We start from the raw sequence: 24,328 nt of genomic DNA, 5'->3' as shown, positions 1-24,328 counted from the left end.
TTCAACTCCCATCACTTTATATATTCTTCCATTATGTATTTCAAATATATATCAATATTCTAATTAGAACAATATTATAATACATTATTTCAGACATAGGTATAATTACCAGCAATTCCTATATGCAGGCACCCAGAAAAAGTGGTAAGTCCTTTTGGTTGAAGATTCATTTATTTTTGTTTTCAGTTTTCAAAAGAGTAAGGAAAAAACACATCTGAAGTTCTTGCTGAGGGCCTGGGGTTAAAAATTATATAATCTGTTTTAGTCTACAAGAACTGTGATAAAGGGAGTAAAGCATCAGCTCTAAAGTCCAGAACATCTGAATTCCAACTTCATTTCTTATGTATTCTTGATTAAGTTTGTGAGCTTCAGTTTCTTCCTTTGTAAACAGAATATATTTCCCAATGTTAACGAGATGCTGCAAAGTGCCTAGCACCTAGTAGGGGCTCAACAGATGTTAGTTCCTCCTACCCATTGCTTTTTCTTACAGGGTTGTCTCATACTCGAGTGAATCATTGCTATATGGGAGTTTTAGAACTGGGAAGAAATAGGTTTCAATTTTTATTGCCATGACAACAGAATTCGAGAAGTAAAAAATTTTCTCCTGAAACAGTGAACAACTGTTAACAAAATAGCACCTTTTTAATTGGTGGCAAGTATGTGATTTTTTTTTCCCTTTTTGCTTCAACTAGTTTTCCTAATTTTATTTGTTTATTCTGAAAGGACCAAAAAGAGAAGTTAGTTTTTGAATTTCTACTTACTGTGAAAATGTTAACAGTAATATCTAGCACTTTTATATCACCTACCCTGCTGCTTGCAGGATATTGTGGAGGGTACCTGGGGTTTTATTATTATCTGAAATTAGACCTTTTCATAACCAATATATGTATTTGTCAGATGTCTTTAAGCCATAATTACACTATATTCATAAAATCTCAAAGACTACAATGGTTATGTAGTATTTCCTTCACCCTCTCAAAAGGATCATTTCCAAAAGGGTTTTTCTACTCGTTGTTTCAAAATACCTAATGTTGACTCAATGAATTTCCATGGCAATATATTTCAGTCACTCATTTTTTTGTGGTCTTGATTACCAACCCAGCCTACTAAAATGTAAGCGTGTTGTCTCTCCTCTCTCTACCAAAGATATAGAAAATAACCATTGCCGACCAGGCGCAGTGGCTCACACCTGTGATCCCAGCACTTTGGGAGGCTGAGGTGGGTGGATCACAAGGTCAGGAGATCGAGACCATTCTGGCTAACACGGTGAAACCCCATCTTTACTAAAAATTCAAAAAAATTAGCTGGGCGTGGTGGTGGGCACCTGTAGTCCCAACTATTCGGGAGCCTGAGGCAGGAGAATGGCGTGAACCCTGGGAGGCAGAGTTTGCAGTGAGCCGAGATTGTGCCATTGTATTCCAGCCTGGGCGACAGAGCTAGACTCTGTCTCAAAAAGAAAAGAAAATAACCATTGTCACTCATAAATCATACCTTTATATGCTCTAATTACATGCTTTACTTAAGAAAGACTCTAAGTTATGATCTCTTGTTTAGAATAAAGAAACCATTGTCCTTTTATCATGTGAGTCAATATGAAGCTATTTTAAAATACTGTTCTGCTTAAAACTTATTTTTAAAAAGTTACTTTGAAATCTAGAGTCCTCAAAAGCAGTTTGGCAGAGATCAGTAAATAAATTATTTACTGAAAAATTTCTTATTAGAAGAACTGAATGACAGAGAAACGTGTTGCCAGTAAAATTACTTCCTTCTCATTGATAAAGGACAACTACAGATATGGAAGTCGTGCTGCTAGCATGCAAATATGAAATGGCCTAATGTTCTTTGGGCTTTTGATAAGTACTTGGAGCAGAAAATAATTTTTCTCTTGTGCAATTATAGAGAGGAATTTATTAGTCAGATAAGAAAGAAGCTAAAAGAAGTGCTAAGAATGGAACTGTGGCAGTGATTGCTAGCTGCCCACCTAATATCCATTTTCTGTTTTTCTTTGCTATGACGTTTTCATGGGGACAATAATGTACTCAAGTTTAAAATACTACATTTCCAAGCCTCCCTTATAGATAGAAGTGGACAGATAACATGGTTTGGGTCAATGATATAAACAAATGGAAGTTTATAGTTAGGACCTCTGCAAATACTTCAAAAGTTGGTGATCCACTGTTGGGATGCCTTTTCTGCTCTCTGGATGGTCTCCTTTCTCCTGCATGGAACATGATAGGCATGAAAGGTGAAGACCCATTTATCTTGTAGCAGTGAGGGAAAGCTGAGAGAACCTAAGTACTTCAGCCTAGACTTCAGCCTTGTAATAGTTTCTTAGATGCAGTCAGTATTGCTTAAGATTGGCTACTCATTAGAATCTGCTAGGAATATTGACTTCTACTAATAGGTAAGATGTATATAGATTGCAGCAGGCCAATATTTCCATTACAATGGCCAAATAAATTATGAATTTATTTTTAAAGGTATCAGATACCTGTAAAAGCAAGTTTATAATGCTAAAATCCTAGAGAGAGAAGAACCTAGAGAGGGTAGGTGAATGAGCAAATGCCTCCCTCTGGGGCCTTTGCCTGTTCTGGGCATGGATTGAGTATCTTGCTTGATGTAAGTAGAGGGACTTTATGGAGACCAAAATAGAAGAAATAAAGTTTTTAGTGGTCATGCAGGGTTAGAATGGAAAAGAGGAAACTTGAAGCACTTTAAATGCATATCTGATTTTTCCCCACAGTGCGTTAGCCAATTTTTGGTGTTGCATAGGGAGCTGAAGAACTAAGCTGAAAGCTTCTAAAAGGCAGAGTGAAATTCCCTGCAGTCTCATGAAACTTGGGAAACAAAGACCCACCAAGGGAAGGGACCTTCCTTAAATATACAGTTGATTTCCTTCTGAAGATATTGGCTAGATTTTAAAATGTAGGAGGCAAAAGGCTAAAGGTGGGCTGAGGACCTTGGAAGGGCAGAGCTGGGTCTACAGTTTGTCAGAACTGAAGAAATGGAAAGCTCACCAGGATTTCCATAAGAAAACTCACAAGAGCCTGAGGAAAAGAGGTGAGCCAGAGGTAGACTTGACTTTTATTAACACTGAAACTCAGCTCCAACCAGTTCAGTAATTGGATTGAAGTGATCAGCCAACCACTCATCATATATGCTAGTACAGTACAGAAGAAACTCTTTGGTGAAAGATAACATTACTTGGAGTTTTGTATCATTTTTTAAATACATGGAGCTTAGTATACAATAAAAAGCTACTAGATTTACATTGAGGCAAGACAAATAGGATCTATAATAAAAAAAGCAGACAGTTATACTAGGGCCACATGTGGTCCAGATATTGGAATTTGCAGACAATAAATTTAAGTAACTGTGATTAATATGTTTAGAAAATAAAGGAAAATGTGGACTAATAGATAAAATGATGGAAAATTTTGCCAAAGAATTGGAATCTATGAGAAATGAAATAGATGTTTAAAATTAACAAGTATAATATCTGAAATCAAGAACTCAATAGATAGGTTTTATGGACACAGCAGAACACAGATTAAGTGAACTGGAAGATAATTCAAGAGAAAATATCCAAGTTGAAATACGGCAAGACAAAAGGATCAAAAGAACAAACTGGAGTATAGCAAACAGGTATAGTGGTATGATGACAATCCAGTTCTCTGGGAAAAATAAAGTATCAACTTGCAGTGTTTGCTGACTGTCATGGTGTAGATACTATCACCATGGATGATTTCAGGCTACCAATGATTTAACAACAATCTCACAGAATTCCTGACTTTTAACCATTGGCTCTGACAAGCTGATATGAGCTGCTCCAGCACACCACTTTGTATGAATCATACATATGTTTAATTAGAGATCCAGAGAGAAGATAGAGATGGGAAAGAAGGAATATTTGAAGAGATTACAGCTGAGAATATTCCAAAATTTTGAAAATAAATCAAGCCACAGATTAGGGACCACAGCAAATTATAAATATGATAAATCCATAAAAGACTATATGTAGGCGTATCATCATGAAACTGTTGCAAACCAAGATATAATGGGTCAGATGGTGACACCCAAAAAGATATGTCCATGTCCTAACAAATGTTACCTTGTTTGGAAGAAGGATCTTTGCAGACGTAATTAAGAATTTTGAGATGAGATCATCCTGGATCAGTTAATCCAGGTGGGCCCTAACTGTTGTCTGCCTGTTTCACCATGATAAAAAAAGAAATACAATTACTTGTATTAGTTGTGAAAAAGGGGACATTACTATGGATTTTACAGACCTCAAAGTTTCGATAAATTATGATGAAATGGATGCATTTTTAAAAAATACAACTAACCAAAACTGATAGAAGAAATAAAAAACCTGAAGTATTATGTTTATGTAAAAGTTAGCTGTTAAAAAACAGCCCTCCCATGATGAAAATTACATATTCAATGAATACACAAGTAAATTCTTCTAAGAATTTGTGAAATTCTTGTGAAACAAATATTTCACGATTCTTTTATAGAACAGAATACTACAAGCAATGCTTCCTTGCTGCTTCTTCTTTTTTTTTTTTTCTTTTTTGACAGAGTTTCACTGTCACCCAGGCTGGAGTGCAGTGGTGCGATGTTGGCTCACTGCAACGTCCACCTCCTGGGTTCAAGCAATTCTCCTGTCTCAACATCCCGAGTAGCTGGGATTACAGATGCATGCCACCGTGCCCATCAAATTTTTGTATTTTTAGTACAGAGGGAGTTTCACCATATTGGTCAGGCTGGTCTCAACATCCTGACCTCAGGTAATCCACTTGCCTCGACTTCCCAAAGTGCTGGGATTACAGGTGTGAGCCACTGCCCTGGCCTGCTTCCTTGTTTTTTGTGAGGCCAGCATAATTTTGCTTCTAAAACCTGACAAGGAAATTACAAGGAAAGAAAATTATAGACCACTGTCTCATGAAAGTAGATACATTAAAAAAATCCAGTTATATGTAAAAACATATCCCATGATGATGACCAGGGAGATTTCACAGATACACTGATGGTTTAGCATTCAAAAAAATCAATGAAGACTATATATTACTAACAAAAAGTGACAGGTGACATTATCATTGCAACAGATACAGAGAAGGTATTTGAGAAAATTTAGTGCACATTAATGATTTTTTAAAATCTTGGCAAACTTACAGTAAAATGGAATGTTCTTAATTTGATAAATATGTCTATTAAAAACCTATGTGATACATCACTTGAAAAGATAAAATATTCAAAACTTTCTGAAATTGGGTATGAGTCAAAGAGGCCAGCTACCAACACTTACATTCAACATATTCTGGAGGTCTCAGGAAATACAACAAGGCAAGAAAAATAAGTGAATAAAGATTGAAAGGGAAGAAATAAACTTATTTTTACATGACATGATTGTGTATGTAAGACCATTCAAAAGAATCTATAGTCAAACTATTAGAATCAATAAGTGAATGTAGTAAGATTTTTGGAAACAAGTTAGATGTATGAGAGTTAATTTTTTTGTATGCCAGCAATAATCAAATAGAAAATTAAATTTGAAAAACAATACTATTTATAATTGCATCAAATAATGTCACATACTCGCAATAAATTTAATTAAAAAGGAACAAGAAACTACAAAATATTATTGCGAGAAATGAAAGAATCCTAAATGTATTGATTGATATGCCATTTTCTTGGATTGGGAGCCTTAATATTATAAAGATATTTTGTCCCAGATTAATCTATAGTTTCAGTACAACCCCAATCAAAATCCCAGAGATTTTATTGTGTAAATTGAGGTGCTGATTCCTAAGTTCACATGGAAATAAAAAAAAAAAGAGCAGCCAAAGCAATCTTCAGAACAAAGCTGGAGGACTTATACTACCAGACATCAAGACTTAAAAACCTACAGTGTGTAGGACAGTGTGGTATTGGGATTAGGATGGAGTAATTGACCAGTGAGAACAGAATAGAGGGAAAACCCCCTACACATACTCAGCCATTGAATTTATGACAAAGGCTGTGCTGCAGTTCAGTAAGAAAAAGCCTTTTTAAAAAATGATACTTAGTTACATTCAATATTTTGGCGATTCCTACCTCATACCATTTATAAAAATTAAATCCGTATGGACTGCAGATATAAATGTGAAAAGTAAAACAAAAAAGCTTTTAGAGTAAAATGGAGGAGAACTTCTTTCTGACTTTGTTGTAGTCCCTGTTCTGTGGTCATTTTATTCCGATTCAGGGTTCCTCTGGCACACCAGTTTCCTTGGCATCTCAGAGTCCCCTTCCTCCTTTCAACCAGGAACCTAATGCTACTCTGCACTTTCTGGACCACTATAATGGAACATGGGCAACTCCATGAGACCATCTTTTGGCCTACTCATCAAGACATTTTCCCAACCATCACTCTTCCACAGCTCATTTGCTAAAATGCAGCAGTGCCTTCTTGCACTACTACACATTACAGAGAAAGTGAGGACATTCACATTTGACCTTCTGGCCTCTTTCTCTCCCTCCCCTGGTTCCTCTTTGAAAAGTTTTCCTTTCCTTCTTGCTAGGGTTGGAACATCATCTATATGATATCCTCTGATTTGTATTCAGGAAGACTTATGATATAACACCTTTGTGTGAATACATCTGACTTGTCTTTAGATATTTAAAAAGGAACTATTGAAATTAAAAACAAAACTATACACTATAATAACAAGAACACAACAAAGTAAGACGTCCCCTATCTTGAAGCCTGGCTAAGAGAAAATATTTTTGTATGGGAGTAAAAAATGGGACCATTGTACTTAAAGCAGAAGAATGACTTTATTTTCTAGGTACCTGCACTGTTCATGTCTGTGCACAAAAACAAAACAAAACATAACAAAAAACCCCTCATGGCTTGTCCTCAGAACGAAAAATTTTCAAGAAAACATGATTTACAAAGGGGAATTAAAATGCAGAGTTTTGTTTCAAAATATCTCATTTTTTCACCTGTTCCAAAAATTATCCACTTACCCTTTGCCTAGCCAAGCATCAGTCTTTGTAGAGGAATCATGTCTTTGGGGAATTCTTTCCGGCTTTCTTTGATTATGTCAAATTGTTCTGTTACAGGTCCATTCAGAACTCAGCCCCTCTCCTTCATGCCACTTTTCACATTTTTCTGTAGAATTGTGTGGTAAATTTCTGCCTTTTCCACTAGACTGAAGGTTTCATAAGAGCAAAGACCTATTGATTTTTTCTACTTCGTGTATTATCACCAGTACCCTGGACAAAGCCTGGGAGATCGTATATTCTCAAAAAGCACTGTAAAACCCAATCCAGTGTACCCCATTAATAATGAGAATGAATATATAATTCTATTGACAATTCCTATCCTATGTTTAGTCCTTTTCTCATAGTGCGGGGAGGGGAGTTAAAGGGAGTGGAGGCTAAAGTGGAGGATGTGGTGGGGTGAATGAAGTTAGAGGGTTAAATCCTTCCTAATCCTGCCTTGAGAAGCAGAGGTTGTGTTCCTGTATATCATGGCCCAGTATTCTTGCATCAAGCTGATGAAACAAGTGTCAGTTCACTGTTCCTGGTATCACTGATGCAACCCTGGAAGTACCAATCGATATAGGACACAGAAACATTTCCATCAATAGCTAAGCTTTAGTTTGAAGTGCCACCTTGCTAAACCATAGCTAGGACATAAATAGATGCAGATTCAGCAACAGGATTTCTGTAATTCTTGGCCATCTTGCTAGGCAGTTTATTACCCTAGTCATTTTAGAACCTCATAATAATATGACTGTATATTTTGCATGATCTGACTGTTTAATTTCCACTCAACACATCATAGCAGAATTTTTATATAGTTGTTGAATTGATGAAAGACTGCACAAGAGCAGTGCAAATTCAGTGGAAGGACAGAGTGGGGTTGGTTGTGAGGCAAAGGCATTTGTGGAAGCGATAACGTTTTGCAGTCTCTCATTTCAAAGGTCTATACAGAGGTATTCTCAGTTTATTCTGGGGAGGTATCTTGATTCTCCACATTAAATTAAATTCAAATATTTGCTTATGGCTGCAAAGTACAATGCAGTGAACTATTTGGATGGAAATATCAAGTTAATGGATCTTTTATCCCCATGATGGCAAACTTTCAAATAAAACCAATTCTACTAATAATGGTAATAATAACAGCAGCTAATCGGACTTGCCAGGCTGATTATCAGCTAGGCACTGTAATGGGCATTTGCATACATATTACCTGATTCAATCCTAATAACCTGCAAAGTAGGAATTATATTCCATTTTTATAAGGTGGTAGTTGAGACATATAGAGGTTAAGTGACTTTCCCAATGTTATTAATAATATAGCAGAGTTGAAATTAAGCAAACCTTTTATCATTTAGAAGGTCAAATGCAAAAGCTCTATTTTGTATTTACCTTATTTGGTTCGAGACATTAAGAAATATGCACTATAGACATGCCCAAATCTCTAGGACAAGAAGTATACTAGTATCATAATTTTGATGTATATTTAAAAAGAGCTGGCTACTGAAAAATAAAAAAAAAAATCCTATAGTTAATCTTAGTAGGAACCATGTACATAGATACATAAAGTCTATTTGAAGTTAGTTGTCTTAGTTTGGGTTCCCCTGAAAGTATATCCTGAGTTAAAGGTTGATATATAGTTAGTTTATTTAAGAAGTAATTTCAGGGAGAAAGAGTAATTGATGGGGAAATGAAAAAGGCAAGAAGAAAAGCCAACAATGCATTTGTTGTTGGTTGGCTGCTATTGATCATGCCAGGAACTTCTGGGGAGCCTGATGAAATGTGGCTATGAACTGCTACTTGGAGGATGCAAGGGAGAAGGATTATCTATGGACTCCCATTCTACATTGGTCAAGAGTGGCCCCTGTGCTTCCAGGTTGCGCATGTCTATGGCACCGGATTCCTGCTGGTGTCAGAGAATCTCTGGAACAGAAAGAGAGAGGTACTTGATATAGTCCAAGGCAAAGCAAGACATTGTTAGGTTATACCTGTGAGAAGCTGATCTAAGCCTGCAGCAGAAACTAGAATAAGAGGTAGGACTGAGAAGATATGAAATGGTGCATAAGAAGATTCTAATACTGTGGCACTATTTCTTTAAGAATACATGGTATTAATATGTGGATTTTGGTAATAATAATGATTAGATATATATTGATTTTTCTAAAAATGATATTAAAACTGTGAAACAATTTATTTGAATTAAAATATCTTTTAGGCCATCTAATTTTTTCCTCATTGAGTTCCCATAGAAACAGCATAGCTCACTGTTTCTGAGTTCCAATTTTTATGGGTTATTCCTGATTTTATTATTAAAAACACTTAAAATCCAGGTATTATTTACTTAGTCTTTCATGTTTATGAAATATAAAACTTCTGATTAATTTTTAAAGAGTGGGTTATCTATTTAATTGTATATGTCTGTGTCTTTTAAGGAAGAGTGTTCATTAACAGATAAAAAAGACAGGCTGAAATCTGAACAAAACATATTTTAGTATTGAAAAGTAGCAGAAAGGTTATCCATTTCAAATTGTCAATCAGGGTGCTAATTCAAATGGAGGTATCTGCGTACAGTGGAAAGAACACTGGTCATAGAGACAGAAAACTTGAGTTTTACTTTCTAAGCTTTATTATTTATGGGCTGTATCATCTTGACTATGCAGTTTAAAGCTTCTTTGAATCTCAGTTTTCTTTATCTGGAAAAATGAAGTAAAATTACTTGTATCACAGCATTGTTGTGAGGATTTAAATAAGACAATTGTGTTAAAGTGTAGTGTAGTTACAGTGCCTGGAACATAGTAAGTATGCCATAAATATGGATTAAATTTTAGTGTGAAATGTACACCTGTCACTGGTTCTGATCCACACACTGATCATATGTTCTATCAGACTGGAGGCCATTTTTTCAAAATCTTCTGGTTCTTCTCAGGGTTGTTTTTTCTTATCTTTTGACTATCTTCTTGGATGTTGGTGGTTTAGAAAGATCTCTGATGGCTCTCATCAGGTAGGACCCTCCTCACCTCTTTGAAGTATAAGTTAATCAATATCTCTAACTTTCTGGAAAGACAAGAAGTTCAGAACACTTTAATCCTAAAGACTATGTTCTTGGTTGCAAGAAACAGAAACTGATGATGGTTCATTAAAGAAGAAAAGGTCCAGGCTGTTAGGTAGCTCATAGAAAAGGTGAGAAGTCTAAGGGATTAGAAAATAAGCAGCAACCAAAGGAGGCTGAATAGCCAAATGACACCAAAGGAACACTCTGGTGGGGACTCACTGGACAGCTCCTGGCACCACCACCACTGCTGGCACCACACCTACAACTGCCTCTGGTCGGTGCACAGTGGAATGAACTCTTTTTCATCTCTTCCTTCTTTTATGTCTTATCATTTCCTTTTCCTTTTTATTTCCTTATCCCTAAATTTTTGTTACACTTGCTCAAGACTTAAAATTCCAAATATGAGGCTCTCCAGTTGGCTGAACCTTATGTTATGTGATTGCACCCTGGTTGTTAGGGGGTATTTCTGGCCTCTATAGGGGAAGGTGGACTCTACTTTCCACTGAAAATCAAACTCTGGAAAATTGCTTGAACATTGGAAGAAGGTCTTGATGCTTAGCAGAAAAAAAAAAGCTTGGCAGGAAAAAAAAAAAATCACCAGTGTCTGCAGTTTTGGATGTCCCACATCCACCAATACCCTTTCCCTTCTAGTTATACTGAAAAATAATAAATGTATCCTTTTTAAAAATTATTTCAGTAGTTTTTGGGGAACATGTGGTATTTGGTTACATAGATAAGTTCATTAGTGGTGATTTCTGAGATTTTGGTGCATCCATCACCTGAGCAGTGTACACTGAACCCAGGTGTACTTTTTTGTAATCACTCACTACCCTCAACCCTTCCCCTGAGTCCCCAGAGTCCATTATATCAGTCTTATGCCTTTGCATCCTCATATCTTAGCTCCCACATATAAATGAGAACATACAATGTTTGGTTTTACATTCCTGAGTTACTTCACATAGAATAATGGTCTTCAACTCCATCCAGGTTACTGTGAATGCCATTATTTCATTCCTTTTTATGGCTGAGTCATTTCCATGGTGGGGTGTGTGTGTGTGTGTGTGTATCTGGGTATATATACACACACCACATTTTCTTTATCCACTTGTTGGTTGATGGGCATTTAGGCTGGTTCCATGTTTTTGTAATTGCAAATTGTGCTGCTATAAACATGTGTGCAAGTGTCTTTTTCATATAATTACTTCTTTTCCTCTGGGCAGATAAGGAGTAGTAGGATTGCTGAATCAAATGGTAATTCTACTTTTGGTTCTTTAAGGAATCTCTGCACTGTTTTCCATAGTGGTTATACTAGTTTACATTCCCACCAGCGATATAAATGTGTTCCCTTTTCACCAGATTCATGCCAACATCTATTATTTTTTAGTTTTTAATTATGGCTATTCTTGCAGGAGTAAGGTGGTATCACATTGTGGTTTTGACTTGCATTTCCTAATAATTAGTGATGTTGAGCATTTTTTCACGTTTGCTGACCATTTGTATATCTTCTTTTATAATTGCCTATTCATGTCCTTAGCCCACTTTTTGATGGGATTGTTTTGTTTTTTTCTTTCAGATTTGTTTGAATTTCTTGTAGATTCTAGATATTAGTCCTTTGTTGGATACATAGTTTGTGAAGATGCATAATTTGTGAAGATTTTTCTCCCACTCTGTGGGTTATCTGTTTACTCTGCTGATTATTTCTTTTGTTGTGCAGAAGCTTTTTAGTTTAATTAAGTCCCATCTATTTATCTTTGATTTTTTGCATTTGCTTTTGGGTTCTTGGTCATGAACTCTTTGCCTAAGCCAAAATCTAGAAGGTTTTTATGATGTTATCTTTTAGAATTTTTATGATTTCAAGTCTTGGATTCAAGTCTTTGGTCCATCTTGAGTTGATTTTTGTACAAGGTGGGAGATGAGGATCCAGTTTCATTCTTCTACATGTGGCTTGCCATTTATCCCGGCACCATTTGTTGAATAGGAGGTCCTTTCCCCACTTTATATTTTTGTTTGCTTTGTTGGAGATCAGTAGGCTGTAAATATTTGGCTGTATTTCTGGGTTCTCTTTTCTGTTCCATTGGTCTATGTGCTTGTACTTAATAACAATACCATGCTGTTTTGGTAACTATAGCCTTGTAGTATAGTTTGAACTTGGATAATGTGATGCCTCCAGATTTGTTCTTTTTGCTTAGTCTTGCTTTGGCTGTACAGGGTCTTTTTTGCTTCCATATAAATTTTGGGATTGTTTTTTCTAGCTCTATGAAGAATGATGTTGGTATTTTGATGGGAATTGCATTGACTTTATAGACTGCTTTTGGCAGTATGGTCATTTTCACAATATTGATTCTACCCATCCATGAGCATGGGATGTGTTTCCATTTGTTTGTGTCACCTATAATTGCTTTCAGCAGTGTTTTGTAGTTTACCTTGTAGAGATCTTTCACTTCCTTGGTTAGGTACATTTCTGAGTATTTTATTTTTTTGCAGCTCTTGTAAAAGGGGTTGAGTTCTTGATTTGATTCTTAGCTTGGTCGCTGTTGGTGTATAGCAGTGCTACTGATTTGTGTACATTGATTTTGTATTCTGAAACTTTACTGAGTTCATTTATCATATCTAGGAGCTTTTTGGATGAGTCTTTAGGGTTTTCTAGGTATATGATCTATACCTAGAAAACAGCAGCAAATCAGCAAACAGTGGCAATTTGAATCCTCATTACTGATTTGGATGCCCTTTATTTCTTTCTCTTGTCTGATTGCTCTGGCTAGGACTTCCAGTACTATGTTGAATAGAAGTGGTGAAAGTGGGCATCCTTGTCTTGTTCCAGTTCTCAGGGGGAATGCTTTCAACTTTTGTCCATTCAGTATAATGTTGGCTGTGGGTTTGTCATAGATGGCTTTTATTACAGTTAGGTATGTCTCTTGTATGCTGATTTTGCAGAGGGTTTTAATCACAAAGCGATGCTGGATTTTGTCAAATGCTTTTTCAGAGTCTATTGAGATGGTCACATGACCTTTGTTTTTAATTCTGTTTATGTGGTGTATCACATTTATTGATTTGCATATGTTAAAGCAACCCTACATCCCTGGTATGAAACCCACTTGATCATGGTGGATTATCTTTTTTGATATGCTGTTGGATTTGATTAGTTAGTATTTTGTTGAGGATTTTTGCATCTATGTTCATTAGGGATATCGGTCTGTAGGTTTCTTTTTATTTGCTATGTCCTTTCCTGCTTTTGGTATTAGGGTAATACTGAATTCATAGAATGATTTAGGGAGGATTCCCTCTTTCTTTGTCTTTTGGAATAGTTTCGTTAGTATTGGTACCAATTCTCTGAATGTCTGACAGAATTCAGCTGTGAATTCATCTGGTCCTGAATTTTTTTGTTGGCAATTTTTAAGTCCTCCCACCCTCCCTCCCTCCCTCCTTTCTTTCTTTCTTTCCTTCCTTCCTTCCTTCCTTCTTTCCTTCCTTCCTTCCTTCTTTCCTTCCTTTTTTTGTGACAAACATGATTCTCCTGTCTCAGCCTCCTGAGTAGCTGGGATTACAGGTGCATACCACCACACCTGGCTAATTTTTGTAGTCTTAGTAGAGACAGGGTTTCACTGTGTTGGCCAGACTTGTCTTGAACTCCTGGCCTCAAGTCATCCACCCACCTGCACTTCCCAAAGTGATGAGATTACAGGCATGAGCCACCGCCCCAAGCCAAGAACTATCTTTTTGTTTCATTTATCTTTTGTCCATTTTTTTTTGTTTCAATTTCATTTAGTTCTGCTCTGATCTTTGTTATTTCTTTTCTTCTTCTGGGTTTGGGTTTGGTTTGTTCTTTTTTTCTAGTTCCTTGGGGTGTGAGCTTAGATTGTCTAGTGCTCTTTCAGACTTTTTGATATAGACATTTAATGCTATGAACTTTCCTCTTAGCACTGCTTTTGCTGTATCCTAGAGGTATTGATAGGTTGTGTCACTATTATTGTTGAGTTCAAAGAATTTTTAAATTTCCATATTGATTTCATTGTTGATCCAAAGATTATTTGGGACCAGGTTATTTAATTTCCATGTATTTGTATAGTTTTGAGGCTTCCTTTTGGAGTTAATTTTCAATTTTATTCTACTGTGGTCTGAGAGAATACTTGATATAATTTCAATTTTCTTAAATTTATTGAGACTTGTTTTGTGGCCTGTCATATGGTCTATCTTGGAGAATGTTCCATGTGCTGATAAATCGAATGTATATTGTGCAGTTGTTGGGTAGAATGTTCTGTAAACATCTGTTAATTCCATTTGTTCTAGAGTATAATTTAATTCCATTGTTTCTTTGTTTACTTTCTGTCTTGATAACCTGTTTAGTGCTGTTAGTTGAGTATTGAAGTCCCCCACTATTACTGTATTGCTATCTATCTCGTTTCTTAGGTCTAGTAGTAATTGTTTTATAAATTTGGGAGATCCAGTGTTAGGTGCATGTGTATTTAGAATTGTGATATTTTCCTGTTGGACTAATCTTTTTATGATTATATAATGCCCCTCTTTATTTTTTTAACTGTTGTTGCTTTAAAGTCTGTTTTGTCTGATATAAATAAGAACAGCTACTCCTGCTTACGTTTGGTTTCCATTGGCATGGAATATCTTTTTCCACCCCTTTACCTTAAGTTTATGTGAGTCCATATGTGTGAGCTGAATCTCTTGAAGACAGCAGATACTCGGTTCGTGGGATTTTATCCATTCTGCCATTCTCTATTTTTTAAGTGGAACATTTGTGCCATTTACATTCAATGTTAGTATTGAGATGTGAGGTACTGTTCTATTCATCATGCTGATTGTTGCCTGAATACCTTTTTTAAATTGTGTTATTGTTTTATAGGTCCTGTGAGATTTATGTTTTAAGAAGGTTCTATTTTGGTGTATTTCAGGTATGGTTTCAAGATTTAGAACTTCTTTTAGCATTTTTTGTAGTGCACGCTTGGTAGTGGTGAATTCTGTCAGCATTTGTTTGTCTGAAAAAGACTTTATCTCTCCTTCATTTATGAAGCTTAGTTTTACTGGACACAAAATTCTTGGCTGATAATTATTTTGTTTAAGAAGCCTATAGATAGGACCCCAATCCCTTTTGGCTTGCAGGATTTCTGCTGAGAAATCTGGTGTTAGTCTGATAGCTTTTTCTTTGTATAATAGGTTACCAGATGCTTTTGCCTCACAACTCTTAAGATTCTTTCCTTCATCTTAATGTTAGATAACCTGTTGACTGTGTGCCTAGATGATGATCTTTTTGTGATGAACTTACCAGGTGTTCTTTGAGCATCTTATATTTGGATATCTAGATCTCTAGCAAGACCAGGGAAGTTTTCCTCAATTATTTCCTCAAATACAGTTTCCAAACTTTTAGATTTCTCTTCTTCCTCAGGAATACTAATTACTCTTATGTTTGGTCATTTAACATAATGCCAAATTTCTTGGAGGCTTTGTTCATTTTTTTAAAAATTCTTTTTTCTTTACCCTTTTCTGATTGGGTTAACTAGAAAGTCTTATCTTCAAGCTCTGAAGTTCTTTCTTCTACTTGTTCGATTTGATTGCTGAAACTTCCCAGTGTATTTTGCGTTTCTCTAAGTATGTCTTTCAATTTCAGAAGTTGTGATTGTCTTTTCTTTATGATGTCTATTTCTCTGGAGACTTTTTCATCCATATCCTGTGTTGTTTCTTAGGTTTCTTTCAGTTGTTTTTCACCTTTCTCTGGTGCCTCCTTGAGTAGCTTAATAATCAACCTTCTGAATTCTTGATTTGGCAATTCAGAGATTTCTTCTTGGTTTGGATTGCTGGAGAGCTAATGTGACCTTTTGGGGCTGTTATAGAACCTTGTTTTGTCATATTATCAGAATTGTTTTTCTGGTTCCTTCTCTTTTGGGTAGACTGTTTCAGTGGAAGGATCTGGAACTCAAGGGCTGCTGTTCAGATTATTTTGTCCCATGAGGTGATCCTTTGGATGTGGTGCTCTCCTGCTTCCCCTAAGGATGGGGCTTCTTAAGAGCTGGACTGCAGTGATTGTTGTTGCCCTTCTGCATCTAGCCATCCAGTGGGGCTGAATGGGCTCCAGGATGGTATTGGGGAATGCCTGCAAAAAAAGTTCTGTGTTGTGATCCATCTTTAGGTTTCCCAGCCATGGATACCAGAACCTTCTCGGGTGGAGGTGGCAGAGGTGTGTAGTGAACTTTGTGGGAGTCCTTGGTTGCAGTTTTGCTTACTGCACTGGTGTTCTTGAATGGTGGTTATGCTAGCAGTGAAATTGTCATGTGGATGGACTCAGGACCTCTGGTTAGCTGGGGTGTTGCAGGCAGTGAAATCAGCTGTTGTTTCCTCCTTCTTTGGAACATGGTTGTGAGAGACAGGACAAGCTAGATTTCCTAGGCCGACTAAGAATCCCTAAGCCTAGCTGGAAAAGTGACCACATCCACCTTTAAACATGGGGCTTGCAACTTAGCTCACACCAGACCAATCAGGTAGTAAAGAGAGCTTACTAAAATGCTAATTAGGCAAAAACTGGAGGTAAAGAAATAGCCAATCATCTATCGCCTGAGAGCACAATGGGAGGGACAATGATTGGGATATAAACCCAGGCATTCGAGCTGGCAATGGCAACCCCCTTTGGATCCCCTCCCATTTTATGGGAGCTCTGTTTTCACTCTATTAAATCTTGCAACTGCACAATCAGGCTAAAGGCTTGCCATTGTTCCTGCACAGCTAAGTGTCCGGGTTCATCCAAATCGAGCTGAAAACTAGTCGCTGGGTTCTGCAGTTCTCTTCTGTGACTCATGGCTTCTAATAGAGCTATAACATTCACTGCATGGCCCAAGATTCCATTCCTTGGAATCCGTGAGGCCAAGAACCCCAGGTCAGAGAACAAGAGGCTTGCCGCCATCTTGGAAGTGGCCTGCCACCATCTTGGAAGCTCTAAGAACAAGAACCCCCTAGTAACAGTTGTTCTGTTATGAGTTGCTGTAATGGCTTGAGTTGGTTTGCTTCCAGCCAGGAAGTGGTGTTTTCAAGAGAGCGCCAGCTGAGGCAGTAGAAGTATATAATCTTGCCCTATGTTTGGCAGGATGGGTACTCGGGTTTCTCAGGTGATGGGTAGGACCATAGGACTCCCAAGAGTGTATGCATTTTGTCTTCAGCTACCAGAGTGAGTAGAGAAAAAACATCAGCTGTGGGCACTGTTAGGTGGGTCTGAGCTCAGGCTCTTCTTGGATGGGGCTTGCTGCCACCACTGTGGGGGGTGGGAGGTGGTTCCCAGGCCAATAGAGTTTTGTTCCCAGGGGGATTATGGCTGCCTCTGCTGCAAAGTACACATCACCAGGGAAGTGGGGGAAAGCCAGCAGTGACAGGCCTTACTCAACTCCTCATAACCAGCAAGGTCAGTCGTGCCATGCCTCTGCAACCACATTGATTTTATATCCAGTCAGCCTGCAATCAGGGCTGAGATCTTGCCCAAGGCTACAACCCTCCCTGTTGAGAAAGCAAACAGGGCTCTCAGGCTTCTCAGGCTTCTCTGCCTGCCCACTGAGCACTCAGATCTGCACTACGAGCTTCCTTCACCCTGTGGCCCTCTGATTCCGCTGGCTGCCTTTGCTTCCCCAAGGACCTCTGTTAGATAAGGCCAGGAATGGCTTCTTTGCCTTCAGTGGGCACTTAATAGGAAGATCATCTAATTTTTTTCCTTTAACCTCAATGTGGTGAATTGCATAGATTGTTAAATGTTAAACATTACACTCATGAAATAAATCCAATTGGTGTGATGCATTATCTCATATATGTATTAGTGGACTTAGTTTACTAATGCTCATTTGCATCTCTGCATAAGAAAAATTGGCCTATTTTCTTTTCTCCTATCATTCTTTTCAATATTTGGTATGCAGTATAACAGTAGCATCATAAAATGAGTGGAGTGTTTCATTTTTTCTCTATTTTTAAATAGTTTGTAAAAGATTGGGTTTGTTTTTGTTTTCTGAACATTTGGTAAAATCTGCTGATAAAATTACCTGGAGCTAGAGTTTTATTTATAGAAAGATTTTAAACTATTGCTTCAATTACCTTAATTGTATGGGACTATCCAGGTTTTCTGCTTATTTTTGAGCAAATGTTGATAAGTTATATTTTTCTAGGATATTGCCCATTTCCTCCAAATTTTCAGATTTATTGGCAGAAAATTATTCATCTTTTTTCATATCTTTTAAATATCTGCAGCATATGTAGCAATGTCTCCTTTTTTATTCTTTTTTTGTTTTTATTTTTTGAGATCAAGTCTTGCTTGTTGCCCAGGCTGGAGTGCAGTGGCATGATCTCGGCTCACAGCAACGTCTCCTTCCTGAGTTCAAGCGGTTCTCCCACCTCAGCCTCCAGAGTAGTAGCTGTGATTACAGGCATGCATTACCACATCTGGCTAATTTTTGTATTTTTAGCAGAGACGGGATTTCACCATGTTGGCCAGGCTGGTCTCAAACTCTTGACCTCAGGTGGTCCACCTGCCTTGGCCTCACAAAGTGCTGAGATTACAGGCATGAGCCACCTCATCTGGCCACCATTTTTATTCTGATATTATTTGAGGTCTCTCTCATTTTTAATTTTGATTAGTGTCACTAAAATTTGGTTAATTAACGATTTCAAGGTGCAAATATTTGTGTCAATCTTCTGTATTATACATTTGTTAAACATTTTATTGTTTTTGCCTCTATATTATTTTCTTCTATTAATGCTTCCTTTAGACCTATTTTGTTTTATCAAAATTCTTAAGCTATATAGTAATTTATTTGTGTTTAGATTTTCATCTTTTCTAATATAAGCATTTGAGACTTTAAGTTTTCCTTCAAACAGATACTCTAGCTGCATTTTACAGATTTCAATATAAAAGATTTTTATTTTCTTCTAGATACACTTTAGTTTCCTTTATGATTTCTTGATTTTGAATTATTTAGAATTGCTTTTTGTAATATCTCTGTGTGTGTGTGTGTGTGTGTGTGTGTGTGTATTTGTTATTGATACCTACCTTGATATCATTGTGGTCAAACAATGTGTTGTAAATAATTTCAATCCTGTCAAATTTCTTGAGAATTGCTTCCTTCATTGATTCATCCATTCAAAATATTTATTCAGTATCTACAAGTGTCATGATCTGTTAAAGAGACTGAGAATTCAGCAATAAATAGAGTTCCTGTCCTTGTAGGTTATATTGGGTGAAGCAGACAAGAAACAAACAAGATTAAATTAAATTATTAAAATAACTGAATATGTTAATGACAGAATGCTAAGAAAAAAATACAACAGGGAGATGGATTTTAAAATGTCGTTTAATTTTTTTTATTTTAGAAGGATGATGTTAACTGCCCAAGGAGTTCACCTTGCCTGCTGCCTCAACAGAGCCAATTCATCAAGACAGGGGAATTGCAATAGAGAAAGAGTAATTAACACAGAGCCAGCTGTGTGAGAGACTGGAGCTTTATTATTACTCAAATCAATCTCCCCAGACATTAAGGGAGCAGAGTTTTTAAGGATAACTTGGTGGGTAGGGGGAAGCCAGTGAGCCAGGAGTGCTGATTGGTTAGGGATGTAATGATAGTGAGTCAAAGCTGTCTTCTTGCACTGAGTCATTTCCTGGGCAGGGGCCACAAGATCAGATGAACCAGTTTATTGATCTAGGTGGTGCCAGCTGATCCATCCATCCTGTGCAGGGTCTGCAAAATATCTCAAGCACTGATCTTAGGAGCAGTTTAGGGAGGGTCAGAATCTTGTAACCTCTGGCTGCATGACTCCTAAATCATAATTTCTAATCTTGTGGCTAATGTTAGTCCTACAAAGGCAATCTAGTCCCCAGGTAAGAAGAAGGTCTGCTTTAGGAAAGGGCTGTTATCGTCTTTGTTTAAACTATAAACTAAGTTTCTCCCAAAGTTAGTTCAGCCTATGCCCAGGAATGAACAAGGACAGGGTCAGGTTAGAAGCAAGATGGAGCTGGTTAAGTGAGCTCTCTTTCACTGTCTCAGTCATAATTTTGCAAAGGTGGTTTCAATGGTCAGTTATGACTTAGATGACATATGAGAAAAGGTCTTAAGAAGTGAAAGGAGAGCTATGCAACAATGTAGGGAAAGAACAATTTTAGTGTTCCTGAGGCAAACACGTTCCTGCTTATTCAAGAAACATTGAGGAGGTCATTATGGTGAGAGCAGAATGACTGAGGGGAAAAACAGAAGATGTGGTCAGAGAGATAATGGGGGACTAGATCCAGTAGGGTCTTGTAATCAGAATAAGGACCCCACACAAAGGGGATTCCCCACTTCCTAATCCCCAGAACCTGTGAATATATTACCTCCTATGGCAAAGGGGAATTAAGGTTGCTGATGGATGCTGTTCAACTGATCTGGAAATGAGGTTATTCTGGATTATCTGAGTGGGCCCAGTGTAATCACAAGAATCCTTAGATGTGGAAGAAGGAGTGTGAGAAGGGCTTGGCTTGATGTTGCTAGATTTGAAAATGGAGGAAGGGGACCATGAGCCAAGGAAAGTTGGTGGGCTCAAGAATCTGGAAAAGGTAAGAAAATGATTCTCCTCTGGAACCTCCAGAAAGGAACACAGCCCTGCCCACACTTGATTTTAGTCTACTGAGAATCATGTTGGGCTTCTGACCTCAAGAACTATAACACATTTGTGTTGTGTTATGCCACTAAGTTTGTAGTAATTTGTTACAGCAGCAATAGACAACTAACATAGGCCCTGTGATTTATAGTAAGATTTATCCTGAATGATACAGGAAGCCATTGGAAGGTCTTGGACAGACCTGATCTGACTTCTTAGGATCACTGTGGATGCTGTGTTGAGAATAGACTGTAGATGGATTCCTTCCTTTGTGCAGCCTTTGGCTTTACTTTTCCGTATTTTATTCACTTAAGATTATAAAAATATATAAGTTCACATTTTTAATAAATCAAGGTCTCTGACCTGTTTTGTTGCTAGAAGTGAAAGTGTGAACTGCGATTTAAATTAAACTTCTATAGAAAACACCTCAGAATTGAAAAATACGGAGGTAACTGCCTATACCCCAATATATAAAATCGAGTGAATTAATCTGAAGCATATTACCTTTAATGAAAACTGGTAAAGAAACTTGTCAGAACATTTGAAAATTATATTCCTTATAAAAATGAGAATACAAAAAATTTTCAGGTGACATATAAAATGCTACTTATGCTATTGCCTTTTTCAAGTCCTAAAAAACATAGTGGTATTATTTTAAATTTGCTATTTGAATTAATTCTGTAGCATTTCATTACAATGTTCCCTGCTCAGAGAGTAACTTTACCTAAAAATAAATTAGGGCTTCAAGAAAAAGAGCTAACTTTTCCCAAAATGAATGAAGATGGGAAACTTTGACAATATTCACAACAGTGATAGGGATTGGGCTATGGGGAGGAGGATGGGTATTGCTGTTTAGCTCCTTGTAAATCCTATCTAGCAAGGGTTGACAGAGGAGTGAGAAGAAAGATACGTAAGAAAGACAGTAAGATATCAATATATCTAGGTTATGAATTAATCCAGAATTTGAGAGTGTTGCTTTAAAATATTAAGTGGTCTATTTATGTCAACATAAAATAAACACTTGTTGGTTTGCTTTCTGTCTTACTGCAATGATGCCACTATTTTCTTCTCCATTCCTTTATTATTTTAGAGCTTTTCTTGACATTTTGCAACGGGGGAGGGGGAGGGAGAAAAATTCCTCCAAAATTTTACTTCTAAAAGGACAAAGCTGTGCTCTAGACTGTATGCTGTCTCTAAGCAGCTGGGTTAAAATACATACAGAATGAGTTACTGGCTCAAACAAGGATCAAACAGGTTTTTCCTAACTTTAAGAACAATGCTCTTATAAAACACTCCATAGACAAATACAACCAAAACTTAAATGCAATTAACCTTTAATTTATATACATGAATGAAGAGGGATCTGAGGTATTGAAAACTTAAAATAGCTAATTCAAAAGTAAATGATACTTGGCATTGGAAATCCTTATAATTCCCTACATCATTTTTCTTTCTTATGTTCCTCCTAAGCTAATAATAAAGTTAATTTTCCATTCTTGAATGCAGATAAACTGATTGTGGAAAGAAGTGGTCCAGCATTTTGATGGGTTGAGGAGAGAAGCTTGCCTAGGATTAAAATGTGAACTTTAGAAGTTGACTTATTTTCACGTCATCAATGTTTTTGAGTCAAAGGTGCTATATAGCAGAGTCTTCTACCAGGGTTCCTCATTCTGATCATTTCCCTCTCCATTTCTTTCTTGGTAAGGTAGACCAACTACAACTCCCTCAGAGATGAGGGTGGGGCCAATCTCATCCAAATCTTATAGCTTCTGAGGTGGTGTCTGGGTGTGGCAGTGATGGTGGTAGGGCAGAGGTGGGATAAATCTTTAGGAGGTAAGTACAGTGTTACCCTCAGATAGCTTTAAGACACTATCATTCATACTTTTTTTAAAAATTGGTCTAAAAAGAGGTAAAAGAAAAAGACTTCATGGTGTGGTAGAAAAAACTATATGGTAAATAAGGCCCTGGTTCCAGGTGTCCCCATTTACAGCTGCAATCTCTGAGGTGTCTCTTGATCTTTCTGAGACACAGTATCCTCCTGTGCGAAGACAGGGTCATCATCCGTGCCTTACCCATCCCCTCTGGGTTTGCTGTGAAGATCAAGTCAGATGATAGGTGTGAAAGTACTTTGAAATGTGTAAAGTGTTATACAAATATAACATGTTGTCTGTGTCTTTAGTACTCAGAATACTTAACGGATTTAAAGAAATCATTCTGTGCTCATAAAGCAGATTAGGATAAAAGAGCTGCTGAAACTCATCATTACTAATAAAAAATTACTCAAAGTATATGCCAATGGTATTGTCTCTATGAATTTTTTTTAAAAACCACACTTCTTGTTTCCTGGGAGAGTGTCCTTGGAAGCCTCTGTATACAGCACTTGGAGCTTCCAGTACTCCTGATCTGCCTTCTTCTGGTCCACCAGCTACCATCTGCCCCTGTGATTCTGGACAGCTGGATTGCCTCCTTAAATCTGATCATCCTCACTCTCCCTGCAGAAGCCACACTTCTTTTTCTATTGAAAGGGCTCCTCCACTGAGCTATGAGCACTGTCCTCTTAATGACTCAGTAGCTCTTGTCTGGCAAGGCAGAATTATCCTCAGGTGACAAAGAGGCAGAACTCTTATCTGCTGATTCATGATAGTACAGACATAGCCCATATGCAATTGGAACTTATTTGGGGTCAGGGGTCATTTTCTTTTGGTTTAACCTTAAACCCGGTGCCTTACAAAGTGTAGGTACTTGGTAAATAGTTCTTAAATTGATGTGATAAATATATCAGATAACTTGCTTTATTAGGGCTTTAAGCTCAGATTAGTAGGTTATTTAAAGGATAAATATTCTGTCTCTATATTTATATCTGGGATAATAGTGACATGAAGAATTGCTTTGAGTAGCTCCTGTCACTTGACAGCGTCCTTGTTTTTCTTATATTGCGTACTCTTATACCCTGCTTAGGACCGGATTAGACTGCAGGAATATGTACAAGAGAGGGTGGGGAATTGAACTGGATGGAAAAAAGAAACACTAGTCCTCACCCTGGAGTTTAAAAGAATGAGAATGAGCCACGTGATATCATAGTTGGAAATTTAAACTTGTTATTAACGTGAAAAACTCTACTGTCACATCATTTATTTCTTGCCATTAGAGATCTGGTAGGGAATTCTAGCAACTTGGAAGTAGTGAGCAAAGTTGAGGCATCTCTAATTCATAATAAAAATTTATCCTTTCAGGATATTCTTGTTAAAAATTATTAACATTTCTTAACATGTTTCCTTTTTTTACCTTAAAAATATAACATTCACATTTTCAAAAGAGAAGTACATTCATAACTCCACCATCTTGATATTTTAATTTTACATATATCTTCCAATCCTTGTCCAAATGTATGTTTAAAGATATTTTATATATTTTTTCTGTGCATATTATTTTTGTTTCTGAGTTTCCCTGGGAGTACTGTATTTGCCAGATGAGGGCTCAATTTCTGAATGGCTCCGAGAATCCTAATTTATGCTGCTGCAGAAAATGGGTTGGCATCCCCTGGGCAGGTATGTCCTCAAATTTAGAAGGCTCAGTTTGGAGGCTGAAGCAGGAAGTGACTATGAGCTGTACAATAACGAGCAGAGTCCAGTGGAAGGCAATAAA

General features: G+C 37.1%; 1 protein-coding gene across 1 annotated transcript in view; it reads left to right on the top strand.

The window, feature by feature from the left end:
• The window catches only part of IGSF11 (immunoglobulin superfamily, member 11), a 225,510-nt gene that overhangs the window by 77,677 nt on the left and 123,505 nt on the right, over window positions 1-24,328 (top strand). The gene's annotated exons all lie outside the window — the stretch shown is intronic.

The sequence above is a fragment of the Colobus angolensis genome, unplaced genomic scaffold (genome assembly GCF_000951035.1).
Source record: "Colobus angolensis palliatus isolate OR3802 unplaced genomic scaffold, Cang.pa_1.0 Scaffold190, whole genome shotgun sequence".
Classification (NCBI taxonomy): Eukaryota; Metazoa; Chordata; class Mammalia; order Primates; family Cercopithecidae; genus Colobus; species Colobus angolensis.
This window is presented reverse-complemented; position numbering and strand designations above follow the sequence as displayed.